Source organism: Bos javanicus, chromosome 8 (genome assembly GCF_032452875.1).
Source record: "Bos javanicus breed banteng chromosome 8, ARS-OSU_banteng_1.0, whole genome shotgun sequence".
In the NCBI taxonomy this organism is placed as follows: Eukaryota; Metazoa; Chordata; class Mammalia; order Artiodactyla; family Bovidae; genus Bos; species Bos javanicus.
Window position 1 is genome coordinate 17,235,927 of NC_083875.1, and position 15,526 is coordinate 17,251,452.

Sequence of the window (15,526 nt, forward strand, 5' to 3'; positions counted from 1 at the left end):
TGGCCACCTGATGAGAAGAGCTGACTCATTTGAAAAGACCCTGATGCTAGGAAAGATTGAGGGCAGAAGGATAAGGGGATGACAGAGGATGAGATGGTTGGATGGCATCACCGACTCAATGGATGTGAGTTTGGGTAAACTCTGGGAGTTGGTGATGGACAGGGAGGCCTGGCGTGCTGCAGTCCATGGGGTCGCAAAGAGTCAGACACAACTGAGTGACTGAACCGAACTGAACTGATAGAACCCTGGATGGAACTCAGGAACAGAACCTGAGTCTTTTATTTATTTGTTTGACTGCATTGGGTCTTAGTTGCAGGGCACAGGCTCAGCAGTGAGATTAGCTGCTCTGTGTCATGTCAGATCTTGGCTCCCTAAGGGATAGAACCCACTTCCCCTGCATTGCAAAGCAGATTTTCAACCACTGGACCACTAGAGGTCCCTGTGCGTGCTCAGTTGCTCAGTGGTCCTGACTCTGTGACTCCATGGACTGGAGCCTGCCAGATTCCTCTGTCCATGGGATTCCCAAGCACGAATACTAGAGGTTATTGCCATTTCCTTCTCCAGGGGACCTTCCTGACCCAGGAGTTGAACCCTGGTTTCCTGCGTCTCATACACTGGCAGGAGGATTCTTTACCACTGTAGCACCTGGGAAGTCTGGAGTTAGGCACTAGTATTTTATGAAGGCTTTTTACCTGTTTTTCATAAGCAACTAAGGCTGAGAACCACTGAGCCAGACTTTTCTTGCAGGGGAACGAATACCATATTTAAAAGGATCACTGTTAAAACCTGGGCAGGGCTCAGGGCTCAGTCTACAGAGGTGGATGAAATATCTTCAACTGTTGAAAAGCCTAGTGACTAGGCTTGGTAGATCTTATTCACTCTCTCCAGTTTAATGTGTTTAACTGCAGTTTTTAGCAGTCTTAGGATTTTATGCTATGATTATATTAATAAGTTTGCAAGACAAGAAAAGGAACAGAAAAAAAGAATTGACAAATTGCAGAACTCCTGTTTGTTTGTTTTTTTAACTTTTCTTTCATTAACAAAAAAAAAAAGAAGAAGTTTTCATTTGCTGGTTCCTTTTTCACTCTTTAAAAGCCTTATATTAATATTATGCTATCTTTTGAGATTGCCAGTTATCGCTTGGGAACATTAGCAGTTAGAGGGAGGACCTTTGTGGAGGTCCTTCAAATACCTGAAAACAGTACCATGCTTGCCTTTCCTAAATCCTATACAGAGTGGGCAGTGAAGAGTTACAGGTCAGCCTGCTGCCCTGCTCTGGAGTTCCCAGGCAGGCAAGCCTCTGCTTCTGCAAGCTCTTCTGAGAGAACCTAGAAGTATTCTAGAGCAGGTATCTGCAACCTTCGAGACCTAATGCCTGATGATACAAGGTGGAGCTGATATAATAATAATAGACATAGAGTACACAATAAATGTAATGCACTTGAATCATCCCGAAACCATCGCCTCAACCCCAGTCTGTGGAAAAATTGTCCCTCCACAAAACCAGACCCTGGTGCCCAAAAGGTCGGGTACCACTGGGCTAGAGAAAGGCTTTTCTTGGCTTACTGGGCCTGATCTTCCCAAAAGGTTCTACAAGCATAAAACATCCCTCTGACTGTGCAAAGGGTATTTATGCTCAGAGTATTCAGAGTGCACACACAGATGGTACCAAGAGGGCCTTTAGCATTAGTGATGCTTACTAATGGCTGAGCTGCAGCCATGTTGATATCTGTCCTACAATATCTGAACAATCCTCATTTTTGTTATAATGTCACTACTTCCTGTTGAAATAAATGTTAGATAATGGAGTATGACTTCATAATGAGTGATGCTGTTGCTGCTAAGTCATTTCAGTTGTGTCCGACTCTGTGCGACCCCATGGACTGCAGCCTACCAGGCTTCTCCGTCCATGGGATTCTCCAGGCAAGAACACTGCAGTGGGTTGCCATTTCCTTCTCCAATGCATGAAAGTGGAAAGTGAAAGTGAAGTCGCTCAGTCATGTCCGACTCTTAGCGACCCCATGGACTGCAGCCTCCCAGGCTCCTCCACCCATAGGATTTTCCAGGCAAGAGTACTGGAGTGGGGTGCCATTGCCTTCTCTGTAATGAGTGATAGGCACTCATTATTAGGCCCACTGGTGTTCAAACTGGTCATCAGCCCTGCTGGACTGCTTACACTAGAGCTCTCAGGTGGACACTTGCATATGGACAATACCTCCCTTTCTCTTCTGCTCTCAAAACCTACAACATCCACCTTCATTCCACCACTGCAAAGAATTCTCAGACGAACACTTAGATTGCCAGGATCTTCTTGGGACTCCCTTGCTTTTCAATGAAATAAAAACAAGTGCAACAGAATAAGGAAGTGAATGCAGTGAGGTGAGAGCTGGCTGGCACGGAATGAGGGCAGCCCAGGGCACAGGAAGATGTCCTGAGGAAAGTCAGGACAGCAGAGATGCCAAGGCCCACTGCAAATGCCTGGTGTGCAGTCACACGAGAGTGTGGCAGGGGAGAGAAACTATGGAGAACAAAGAATGAGTGTATTATAAAAGTCAGGGAACAAATTCAATCATAAGGATTTGGAGTCAATGGGGCAAAGCCCAAGTAATAAAATACTGGAGATAAGCAGTAAGTGAGTCATATTCACTAGTACGAGGAAATGGGTTTCCTTAAATGCCTCCTCTCACTCTTTCTGGAACCCAGCACCTCTGTTACTAAGAGAATTAAGTGGGGACCATTTGTAATATAACTCAACCCTGAAGAAAACACTCCGTTAGCACAATGAGCTGGAGATTGCTCTTCATGGTCTAGAGAACTGGTGGTGTGTTAGATATTTCAATATTGCCCTGAAGCCCACAAGAGGTGTCACTCTGGTGGGCTCTGTGCTTTACACAGCCTGGCATATAGCAGATGAACAAATCAACTTATCAGGAGCATGCATGTGCCTCTGTCACTTGGGACCCAATGCTCAGCACCAGCACAGCATGACCAACAACCACAAAATCTGTTTACACAACTCACACCCTTCAAGCCCCAGGGAAATGATTCTCCATGTATCTGGCCCTCTGACTTCAAAACCAAAGGCAAATACAAGTGAATTCTGTGAATTTTGTGGGTGGAAATCAGATACAAACACCAATTTAGATGAGGGAATGTTTGAATGGCAGAAGCACTTAGGTAAGAGAAAAGGCAAATTAATTATCTTGTCAACTCCTTCCTCTCAGATAAAGTGAATGCAACAGATTCCTGCATAATGAAATATAGCTCCCCAACTGTCATGCATCTATCTTTTTTGCTTCTGTTCATGTTTCAATTCATAGTTCCAGAGGTACTTATGAGCTAGATTAGTTTTTGAAAATTAAACATGGTTGCTTAAGAACATTTTGCAATATTGAATATTTTATAGCAGCCTTAAATTTGTGTAAACATAGGCTTAGATGTAATGAGTTTTAAGTATTAGCAATTAGGTGGAAACTGAACATGAGAAGTGCAAAAACTTTTATGATTATGAAAATACTCAAGATTTGGTCAAATTTATAAAAATTAAACTAAAATAATTCAAAACTTTAAATAATTTTATTTAAAATTTTTATATTACAGTTTGTTTTCTTTTAATTATATTGTAAAATTTTGATAGTATTATCAAATACTTAATAAATATTACTAGAAAGGTTTTTAAAAGTAAAATTTTCAAAATTTTCCGTTTATTTTAACTTAAATTTTAGATGAAAATGTTTCTAAATTTCGTACACTGCAAATGAAGTTAACTGCGTTTGAGTGTTTGATCCTTTGCTCCTATAACAAATTACCACAGTTCAGTAATTTAAAACAATACAGATTTATTATAGGCCAGAAATTCAACAATGGTGGTTTGATCCCTGATCTGGGAAGGTCCCACATGCCACAGAAGAACTAAGTCCATGTGCCACGACCACCGAGTCCACGTGCTCTGGAGTCCATGCGCCACTAGAGAAGCCACCACAAGAAGAAGCCTGTGCACCGCAGATACGGAGCACTCCCTACTCACCGCAACTGGAGAAAAGCCCACGCAGCAACAAAGACCCAGTACCGCCCAAACAAAATGCAGATTGATTCCTCACAGCACAGCTTTCCGCCATGAAAAAGGGTCCAAGGTTTAGACACGGAGGTCTTAACGGGATAAGTATTCTGCCTACCACAGTCACTGCAAAGGAGTACAAGACTAGAATAGCAACAGAATATATGATCATGAAAGTCAAGAAGAAAACAGGCGAAGAGAAAGCTGGAACTCTTGAAAGAGACACCCGCTTATACTTACAAAAACTGAAAACAACGGGAGTGAACAAACATCTGTTGAGCATGACGCACTTAACAGCTGTGAAACTACAAATTTTGTTTATAATGGAGAGTTACTTATGATCAAAACATTCCAAATAAGCAATGAATTACTCACATTAAATTCATACCATGAAAAGGTCAGACAAAATTCCAACAACTTCATCAGATCAGATCAGTTGCTCAGTCATGTCCAACTCTTTGCAACCCCATGAATCGCAGCATGCCAGGCCCCCCTGTCCATCACCAACTCCTGGAGTTCACTCAGACTCACGTCCATCGAGTCAGTGATACCATCCAGCCATCTCATCCTCTGTCGTCCCCTTCTCCTCCTGCCCCCAATCCCTCCCAGCATCAGAGTTTTTTCCAATGAGTCAACTCTTCGCAGGAGGTGGCCAAAGTACTGGAGTTTCAGCTTTAGCATCATTCCTTCCAAAGAAATCCCAGGGCTGATCTCCTTTAGAATGGACTGGTTGGATCTCCTTGCAGTCCAAGGGACTCTCAAGAGTCTTCTCCAACAACACAATTCAAAAGTATCAATTCTTCGGCACTCAGCCTTCTTCACATCCAACTCTCACATCCATACATGACCACAGGAAAAACCATTCTTAACTAAATGAAGACTAATTATCAATCCAAACAATGAGACTATAGGGGAGTCCCCATTTGCACTTTTGCCTGGAACCTAAAAATATCAGGGATAGGCTGGCTTCACCTTGAGGCCAGACCACAGAGTCAGCCCCATACCTCTCCTCTCCTTCACCCATAGGTCTGGGGCCTCATCAGAACTGGATTTGAGGAACACAAAACCTAGAGGAGGGAGCAAACAGTTGGAAAAGGAGCTGATAGGGAGAGAAAAATAGAGAGGATGCAAGAAAGAGGGTATTGAGGATAATTCTGCTCTTAATACCAGAGGCTGTGTGGTCCCTGAGATTCAGGAATAAGCTGAAGAGACCAGAGAATCCACACCCAAATCGAAGCTACTCTGGATTCTGGGTTGGTTAAGAAATCTCACCCACTCAAAGTCCTCTAGAATATTCTCTCTGATTCAACATAGGTGCCTAACCAATGAATGGCAAAGCCACTTTGTTTTAGACTGTATGACCTCCTGCTCCAAAACAAAGGGAGAAATGATGAGTTTATACTATGAATTTCCTACTTCATTAAACATGGGGAAGAGGAAATCTAAGTAAAGAGCTGAGATGATGACCTAATCATCCTTGTCCACAGAATGGTGACCAATTCCTTGTCAAAGGATGAATGGTAAAGTTAGCTCACACTTCGTATAGGATGGGTCTACTCAGTTACACTTTTAAACACAGTGTTTATTAATTCTGATAATTATATACTTGTAGTGAAAAATGAGCCATTCTCAGGCAAATCACTTACTAAAAATTTTAAATAAGAATCATAAAAGGACAGTATAGCAAAAGTAGCTACATCGGCACTGGAATTCTAATCACCAGCTACTGACTAATCAATGCCCGGAAAAGGACAGTTCATCTTTTATTTTCATCAACATTAAAAGAAGCAGATGAAGTGCCTATTCAAAGCTTTAGATCATTTTCTCTTCAGTTGTGTTCTTTTTGTTGAGTTGTGAAAATTCTTTATATAATCTGAATGCAAGGCCTTCCCAGGTGGTATTAGAGGTAAAGAACCTGCCTGCCAATTCAGGAGATGTAGGAGACCTAGGTTCTATCCCTGGACTGGGAAGATATCCTGGAGTAGGAAATAGCAATCCACTCCAGTATTCTTACCTGGAGAATCCCATGGACAGAGGAGCCTGGCAGGCCACGGTCAGTGGGGTCCCAGAGTCAGACACAATCAAAGTGATTTAGCAACATGCATTCTGAATACAAAGCCTTATCAGATAAGCATTTTTGCAAGTATTTTTCTCTAAGTCTATAACTTATCTTTTTGTTTTCTTGATGCTCTATTTCAGAGCAAGTCTGTAATTCTTATGAAGTCCAATCTAACAACTTTTTCTTACATGGCTTTGTAGGGGTTTTTTATCCCAAGAAATCTTTACTTAGCTTTGCATATTAGCTCAGCTCAAAGCTAAGCAAACAGATCAAAAAGATTCTTATATTTACTTCTAGCAATTTTATACTTTTAGGCTTTGATTTTAGGTCTCTGATTCATTTCAGATGACAAATTAGCACATAAAAATATGTGTTCATCATCATCAGGCAATTAGGAAAATGCTTATCAAAACTGCAAGGAAATACCACTATATACTAAAATTAAGAAACAAAACAAAAAAGAATCCTGACCATACCAAATGCCGAAAAAGGAAGGGCTACTGAAATTCCCATACAGTGATGGTGAAAATGCAAAATGACATTACCACATTGGAAAACATTTTGAAAGCAGCTATACTGACATGGTTTCCCTTAGAAATGAACAGAGATCATTCTGTCATTTTTGAATTGGATCCAAGTACTGCATTTCCGACTCTTTTGTTGGCCATGATGGCTACTCCATTTCTTCTAAGGGATTCCTGACCATAGTAGTAGATATAATGGTCATCTGAGTGAAATTTACTCATTCCAGTCCATTTTAGTTCGCTGATTCCTAGAATGTCGATGTTGACTCTTGCCATCTCTTGTTTGACCACTTCCAATTTGCCTTGATTCATGGACCTGACATTCCAGGTTCCTATGCAATATGCTCTTTACAGCATTGGACCTTGCTTCTATCACCAGTCACATCCACAACTGGGTATTGTTTTTGCTTTGGCTCCATCCCTTCATTCTTTCTGGAGTTATTTCTCCACTGATCTCCTGTAGCATATTGGGCACCTACAGACCTGGGGAGTTCCTCTTTCAGTATCCTATCATTTTGCCTTTACATACTGTTCATTGAAAAAGCAAGAGAGTTCCAGAAAAACATCTATTTCTGCTTTATTGACTATGCCAAAGCCTTTGACTGTGTGGATCACAACAAACTGTGGAAAATTCTGAAAGGGATGGGAATACCAGACCACCTGACCTGCCTCTTGGGAAAATTATATGTAAGTCAGGAAGCAACAGTTAGAACTGGATATGGAACAACAGACTGGTTCCAAATAGGAAAAGGAGTACGTCAAGGCTGTATATTGTTGCCCTGCTTATTTAACTTATATGCAGAGTACATCATGAGGAATGCTGGGCTGGAAGAAGCACAAGCTGGAATAAAGATTGCTGGGAGAAATATCAATAATCTCAGCTATGCAGATGACACCACCCTTATGGCAGAAGTGAAGAGGAACTAAAAAGCCTCTTGATGAAAGTGAAAGAGGAGAGTGAAAAAGTTGGCTTAAAGCTCAACATTCAGAAAACGAAGATCATGGCATCTGGTCCCATCACTTCATGGGAAATAGATGGGGAAACAGTGGAAACAGTGTCAGACTTTATTTTTGGGGGCTCCAAAATCACTGGAGATGGTGATTGCAGCCATGAAATTAAAAGACGCTTACTCCTTGGGAGGAAAGTTATGACCAACCTAGACAGCATATTAAGAAGCAGAGACATTACTTTGTCAACAAAGGTTTGTCTAGTCAAGGCTATGGTTTTTCCAGTGGTCATGTATGGATGTGAGAATTGGACTATAAGGAAAGCTGAGCGCTTTTGAACTGTGGTGTTGGAGAAGACCCTTGCGAGTCCCTTGTACTGCAAGGATATACAACCAGTCCATCGTAAAGGAGACTAGTCCTGGGTGTTCACTGAAAGGACTGATGCTGAGGCTGAAACTCCAATACATTGGCCATCTCATGCGAAGAGCTGACTCATTTGAAAAGACCCTGATGCTGGGACAGATTGGGGGCAGGAGGAGAAGGGGACGACAGAAGATGAGATGGCTGGATGGCATCACCAACTCAATGCACATGAGTTTGGGTGAACTCCGGGAGTTGGTGATGGACAGGGAGGCCTGGCGTGCTGCGATTCATGGGGTCGCAAAGAGTTGGACACGACTGAGAGACTGAACTGAACTGAACTGATACTGACATGGAATTTTCAGTTGGAAAAATCTTAGGAAAAAATGTATTTTATCCCCTCACCATCTCTCCACCCTGAGGAACTTTGAGATGAGGAAAATTTGGCTCAAGGAGGAACTTGTCTGTTTCCTCTTGGAACTTTCCCATGACAATTACCTTGGTATCATAACCATGACCCTAATTATCATCGGTCTGGTATGGGCAATTTTCTCCCTTTATTGCTTTCTATAGGTGTCTCAAATGGTAAAGATTCTGCCTGCAATGCAGGAGACCTGGGTTCAATTCCTGGGTCAGGAAGATACACTAGAGAAGGGAATGGCAACCCACTCCACTATTTTTGCCAGGAAAATTCCATGGAGAGAGGAGTCTGGTGGGCTACAGTCCATAGGGTCACAAGAGTCGAACATGACTGAGAAACTAATATACATTATAAAATTATACATACATATATATATATTCAGTTCAGTTCAGTCGCTCAGTCATGTCCGACACTTTGCGACCCCATGAACCGCAGTATGCCAGGCCTCCTTGTCTATCACCAACTCCCGGAGTCCACCCAAACCCATGTCCATTGAGTCGGTGATGCCACCCAGCCATCTCATCCTCTGCAATCTCCTTCTCCTCCAGCCCTCAGTCTTTCCCAGCATCAGGGTCTTTTCAAATGAGTCAGCTCTTCTCATCATGTTGCCAAAGGACTGGAGTTTCAGCTTCAACATCAGGCCTTCCAATGAACACCCAGGACTGACTTCCTTTAGGATAGACTGGTTTGATCTCCTTGCAGTCCAAGGAGACTCACAAGAGTCTTCTCCAACACCACAGTTCAAAAGCATCAATTCTTCGGTGCTCAGCTTTCTTTATAGTCCAACTCTCACATCCATACACGACCACTGGAAAAACCATAGTCTTGACTAGACGAACCTTTGTTGACAAAGTAATGTCTCTGCTTCTTAATATGCTGCCTAGGTTGGTTATAACTTTCCTTCCAAGGAGTAAGCATCTTTTAATTTCATGGCTGCAATCACCATCTCCAGTGATTTTGGAGCCCCCCAAAATAAAGTCAGCCACTGTTTCCACTGTTTCCCCATCTATTTGCCATGAACTGATGTGACCGGATGTCATGATCTTAGTTTTCTGAATGTTGAGCTTTAAGCCAACTTTTCCACTATCTTCTTTCACTTTCATCACGAGGCTCCTTAGTTCTTCTTCACTTTCTGCCATAAGGGTGGTGTCATCTGCAAATCTGCAGCTATTCATATTTCTCCCGGCAATCTTGATTCTAGCTTGTGTTTCACCCAGCCCAGCCTTTCTCATGATGTACTCTGCATAGAAGTCAAATAAGCAGGGTGACAATCTACAGCCTTGACATATCTTTTCCTATTTGACCAGTCTGTTGTTCCATATCCAGTTCTAAATGTTGCTTCCTGACCTGCATACAGGTTTCTCAAGAGGCAGGTCAGGTGGTCTGGAATCCCCATCTCTTTCAGAATTTTCCACAGTTTGTTGTGATCCACACAGTCAAAGACTTTTGCATAGTCAATAAAGCAGAAATAGATGTTTTTCTGGAACTCTCTTGCTTTTTCGATGATCCAGCGGAGTTGGCAATGTGATCTCGGGTTCCTCTGCCTTTTCTAAAATCAGCTTGAGCATCTGGAAGGTCACAGTTCATGTATTCCTGAAACCCGGTTTGGATAATTTTGAGCATTACTTTACTAGTGTGTGAGACGAAGGCAATTGTGCGGTAGTTTGAGCATTCTTTGGCATTGCCTTTCTTTGAGATTGGAATGAAAACTGACCTTTTCCAGTCCTGTGGCCACTCCTGTGTTTTCCAAAGTTGCTGGCATATTGACTGCAGCACTTTCACAGCATCATCTTTGAGGATTTGAAATAGCTCAGTGGGAATTCCATCACCTCCACTAGCTTTGTTCATAGTGATGCTTCCTAAGGCCCACTTGACTTCACATTCCAGATTGTCTGGCTCTAGGTGAGTGATCACACCATTGTGATTATTGGGTTATGAAGATCTTTTTTGTACAGTTCTTCTGTATATTCTTGCCACCTCTTCTTAATATCTTCTGCTTCTCTTAGGTCCATACTATTTCTTTCTTTTATTGAGCCCATTTTGCATGAAATATTCCCTTGGTATCTTTCATTTTCTTGAAGAGATCTCTTGTATTTCCCATTCTATTGTTTTCCTCTCTTTCTTTGCAGTGATTACTGAAGAAGGCTTTCTTATCTCTCCTTGCTATTCTTTGGAACTCTCCATTCAGATGAGTATATCTTTCCTTTTCTCCTTTGCTTTTCACTTCTCTTCTTTTCACAGCCATTTGTAAGGCCTCCTCAGACAGCCATTTTGCTTTTTTGCATTTCTTTTTCTTGGAGATGGTCTTGATCCCTGTCTCCTGTACAATGTCACGAACCTCCATCCATAGTTCATCAGGCACTCTATCTATCAGATCTAGGCCCTTAAATCTATTTCTCACTTCCACTGTATAATCATAAGGAATTTGATTTAGGTCATACCTGAATGGTCTAGTAGTTTTCCCTACTTTCTTCAATTTAAATATGAATTTGTCACTAAAGAGTTCATGATCTGAGGCACAGAAAGCTCCCGGTCTTATTTTTGTTGACTGTATGCAGCTTCTCCATCTTTGGCTGCAAAGAATATAATCAATCCGATTTCGGTGTTAACCATCTGGTGATGTCCATGTGTAGAGTCTTCTCTTGTGTTGTTGGAAGAGGGTGTTTGCTATGACCAGTGTGTTCTCTTGGCAGAATTCTATTAGCCTTTGCCCTGCTTCATTCTGTACTCCAAGGCCAAATTTGCCTGTTATTCCAGGTGTTTCTTGACTTCCTACTTTTGCATTCCAGGCCCCTATAATGAAAAAGACATCTTTTTTGGGTGTTAGTTCTAAATGATCTTGTAGGTCTTCATAGAACCATTCAACTTCAGCTTCTTCAGCGTTACTGGTCAGGCATAGACTTGGATTACCGTGCTATTGAATGGTTTGCCTTGGAAATGAACAAAGATCATTTTGTGGTTTCTGAGATTGCATCCAAGTACTGCATTTCAGACTCGTTTGTTGACTATGATGGCTACTCCATTTCTTCTAAGGGATTCCTGTCCATAGTAGTAGATATAATGGTCATCTGAGTGAAATTCATTTATTCCAGTCCATTTTAGTTCTCTGATTCCTAGAATGTCGGCGTTGACTCTTGCCATCTCCTGTTTGACCACTTCGAATTTGTCTTGATTCATGGACCTAACATTCCAGGTTCCTATGCAATATTGCTCTTTACAGCATCAGACCTTGCTTCTATCACCAGTCACATTCACAACTGGGTGTTGTTTTGGTTTGGCTCCATCCCTTCGTTCTTTCTGGAGTTATTTCTCCACTGATCTCCAGTAGCATATTGGGCACTCACTGACCTGAGGAGTTCATTCTTCAGTGTCCTTTCTTTTTGCCTATCTTTTTGTCAGTTTTCATTCCAAGCCCTAAGAAAGGCAGTACCAAAGATTGCTGCAACTACTGCACAATTGCACTCATCTCACACGCTAGTAAAGTAATGCTCAACATTCTCCAAGCCAGGCTTCAACAATACATGAACCGTGAACTGCCAGATGTTCAGGCTGGTTTTAGAAAAGGCAGCAGAACCAGAGACCACATTGCCAACATCTGCTGAATCATTGAAAAAGCAAGAGAGTTCCAAAAAAACATCTATTTCTGCTTTATTGACTATGCCAAAGTCTTTGACTGTGTGGATCACAACAAACTGTGGAAAATTCTGAAAGAGATGGGAATCCCAGAGCACCTGACCTGCCTCTTGAGAAACCTGTATGCAGGTCAGGAAGCAACATTTAGAACTGGATATGGAACAACAGACTGGTTCCAAATAGGAAAAGGAGTACATCAAGGCTATATATTGTCACCCTGCTTATTTAACTTATACACAGAGTACATCATGAGAAACACTGAGCTGGAGGAAGCACAAGCTAGAATCAAGATTGCCGGGAGAAATACCAATAACCACAGATGTGCAGATGACACCACCCTTATGTCAGAAAGTGAAGAAGAACTAAAGAGCCCCTTGATTAAAGTGAAAGAGGAGAGTGAAAAAGTTGGCTTAACGCTAAACATTCAGAAAACTAAAATCATGGCATCCAGTCACATCACTTCATGGCAAACAGATGGGGAAACAGTGGAAACAGCAGCTGACTTTACTTTGGGGGCCTCCAAAAATCACTGGAGATGGTGATTGCAGCCATGAAATTAAAAGATGCTTACTCCTTGGAAGGAAAGTTATGACCAACCTAGATAGCATATTCAAAAGCAGAGACATTACTTTGTCAACAAAGGTTCGTCTAGTCAAGGCTAAGGTTTTTCCAGTAGTCATGTATGTGAGAGTTGGACTATAAAGAAAGCTGAGCACCAAAGAATTGATGCTTTTGAACTGTGGTGTTGGAGAAGACTCTTGAGAGTTTTGGACTGCAAGGAGATCCAACCAGTCCATCGTAAAGGAGATCAGTCCTGGGTGTTCACTGGAAGGGCTGATGTTGGAGCTGAAACTCCAGTCCTTTGGCCACCTGATGAGAAGAGCTGACTCATTTGAAAAGACCCTGATGCTGGGAAAGATTGAGGGCAGGAGGAGAAGGGGACGAGAGAGGATGAGATGGTTCGATGGCATCACTGAGTCAATGGCCATGAGTTTGAAAAAACTCCGGGAGTTAGTGATGGACAGGGAGGCCCGGCATGCTGTAATCCATGGGGTCGCAAGGAGTTGGACACGACCGAGAGACTGAACTGAACTTAAATGAACTGAATTTCACTATAAATATTATTCTATGACTTGTTTTTTCAATCAAATTACATGTCTTAGAGAAAAAAATGTATATATACATGAGTATATAAAATGATGCCTAAGGAGGAACATGTCTATAATCTCTAGTACATCTTCCTCTCTCTATATATATATATAAATTCATTCTTTATAAAAGTTGCAGAGTAATTGAAAACATCAATGGGCCATAACTTATTTAGTTATTCCCCTATTCACATGCATTTAGGCTTATTCTAACTTTTCATAATTAAAAAGTATACTTCAACTAACATATATACATCTTTGTCCATCTTTGCACAATATATATGATATTTTTTTAGTATGGGTTCCAAGAAGTTCTACTGCAAAGAGGTCAAATGATTTTAATATTTTTATGTTTATATGTACAGTTTTCATTTAATAACTTACACAAAGGCTGTAACAGTTTACATTCACATCAACAGTGTAACAACCTATTTTACTGCTTCTTTGTTCTTGCTGGTTATGAGCAATAGTTTTTTAATTGAAGTAAAAATGATTTATAATATATTAATTTCACATGTGAAATTAATTAAACAGTGATTTAATATTTTTCTAGATTGTACTACATTTAAACTTATAAAATATTGACTGTATTTCCTGTGCTGTATAACATGTACTTGTAGCTTATTTATGTGGTATACAGTACTTTGTACCTCTTAACCACCTACCTGTATGTTGTCTCACCCTTCCCTCTATACCTGGGAATCTGTTTCTGTTTTGTTATATTCGTAAATTTGTTGTGTTATTTTCGATTTCATATATAAGTGATATCATAAAATATTTATCTTTTTCTGTCTGACTTATTTCACCATGCATAATATCCTCCAAGTCAATCCATGTGGTTGCAAATAGCAAAATTTTCATTCTTTTTTATGGCTGAGTAATATTCCACTGCATGTGTAACAATCACTTCTTTAATCATTACTCTGCTGCTGGACACAAGTTTCTTCTGTATCTCGGCTAAGGAGAATAACGCTGCTGTAAACACTGACATGCATGTATCTTTTTGAATTAGTGCTTTTGTTTTCTTCAGACATATACCCAGGAGAGGAATTGCTGGAACATGTCAGAGTTCTATTTTTAGTTTTCTGAGGCACCTCCATACTGTCTTCCACAGTGGCTGTGGAATTTTATCTTGTAAATTATTTTTCCACAGTGGCTGCTACCAAAGTGTATAAAATTTCCTTTTCTCCACATCCTTGCCAACATTTTTTATTTATAGTCTTTGGGATGATACCATTCTGATAGGTGTTAGGTGATATCTCATTGTTGTTTTGATTTGTATTTCTCTGATGATTCACAATGTTGAGATTCTTTTCATGTGCCTAATGGCCATCTGTCTTTCTTTGGAGAAATGTCTATTCAGATCTTCTGCCCATTTTTTGATTAGTTTCTTTGTTTGAGGGTTTTTTCAGTATTGAATTATATCGACTGTTTATGTATTTTGGACATTAGCCCCTATTGGTCAGATCATTTGAAAATATTTCCTTCCATTCAGTAGGTTGTCTTTTCATTTTTTCAATGATTTCCTTTGCTGCGCAAAAGCTTTTAAGTATAATTATGTCCCATTTGTTTATTTTTGCTTATATTTCTTTTGCCTAAGGCGATAGATCCAAAAAATGTTGCTACAATTTATGTCAGAATGTTCTGCCAATGTTCTCTTCTAGGAAACTTTTAATCGCAAATTCATGATGATCTGTTTGTTACAAAACAGATTATTTCTTATTCAGTCTTGGCAGGCTGTATGTTTCTAGAAACTTGTCCAATTCTTCTAGATTGTTCAATTTGTTGGCATGTAACTGTTCATAGCATTCTCTTTTTTGTAACTCTGTAGTATTGCTTGTTATTTCTCCTCTTTCATTTATTTTATTTGAGTCCTCTCTCTTCTCTTCTTGGTGATCCTGGCTAAAGGTTTATCAATTTTTTTCTAATCTTTTAAAAAAACAGCTCTTGGTTCCATTGATCTTTTCCATTGTTTTTTATATCTTCTTATTTCCTCTCTTCTGCTGACTTTGGGCATCATTTATTCTTTTGTTTCTAATTTTTTATGTGATGGGTCAGGCTGTTTATTTAAGATTTTTCTTGAAGGGCTATATTGCTATAAACTTCCCTCTTAGACTGCTTTTGCCACAGCCCACAGATTTTGGAATGCCGTGTTTCCATTTTTCACATGTCTTAAGGTATATTATGATTTCCTCTTTAATTCCTTCATTGATCCATTGGTTTTTCAGTAGCATGTAATTTATTCTCCACGTTTCTTCTTTTCCCATTTTTCTTTCCGTAACTGATTTCTAGTTTTATACCACTAGTTTCTAGTGGTCAGAAAAAATACTTGACGTAATTTCTATCATCTTAAATATGTTGAAAGGCCCACCACAT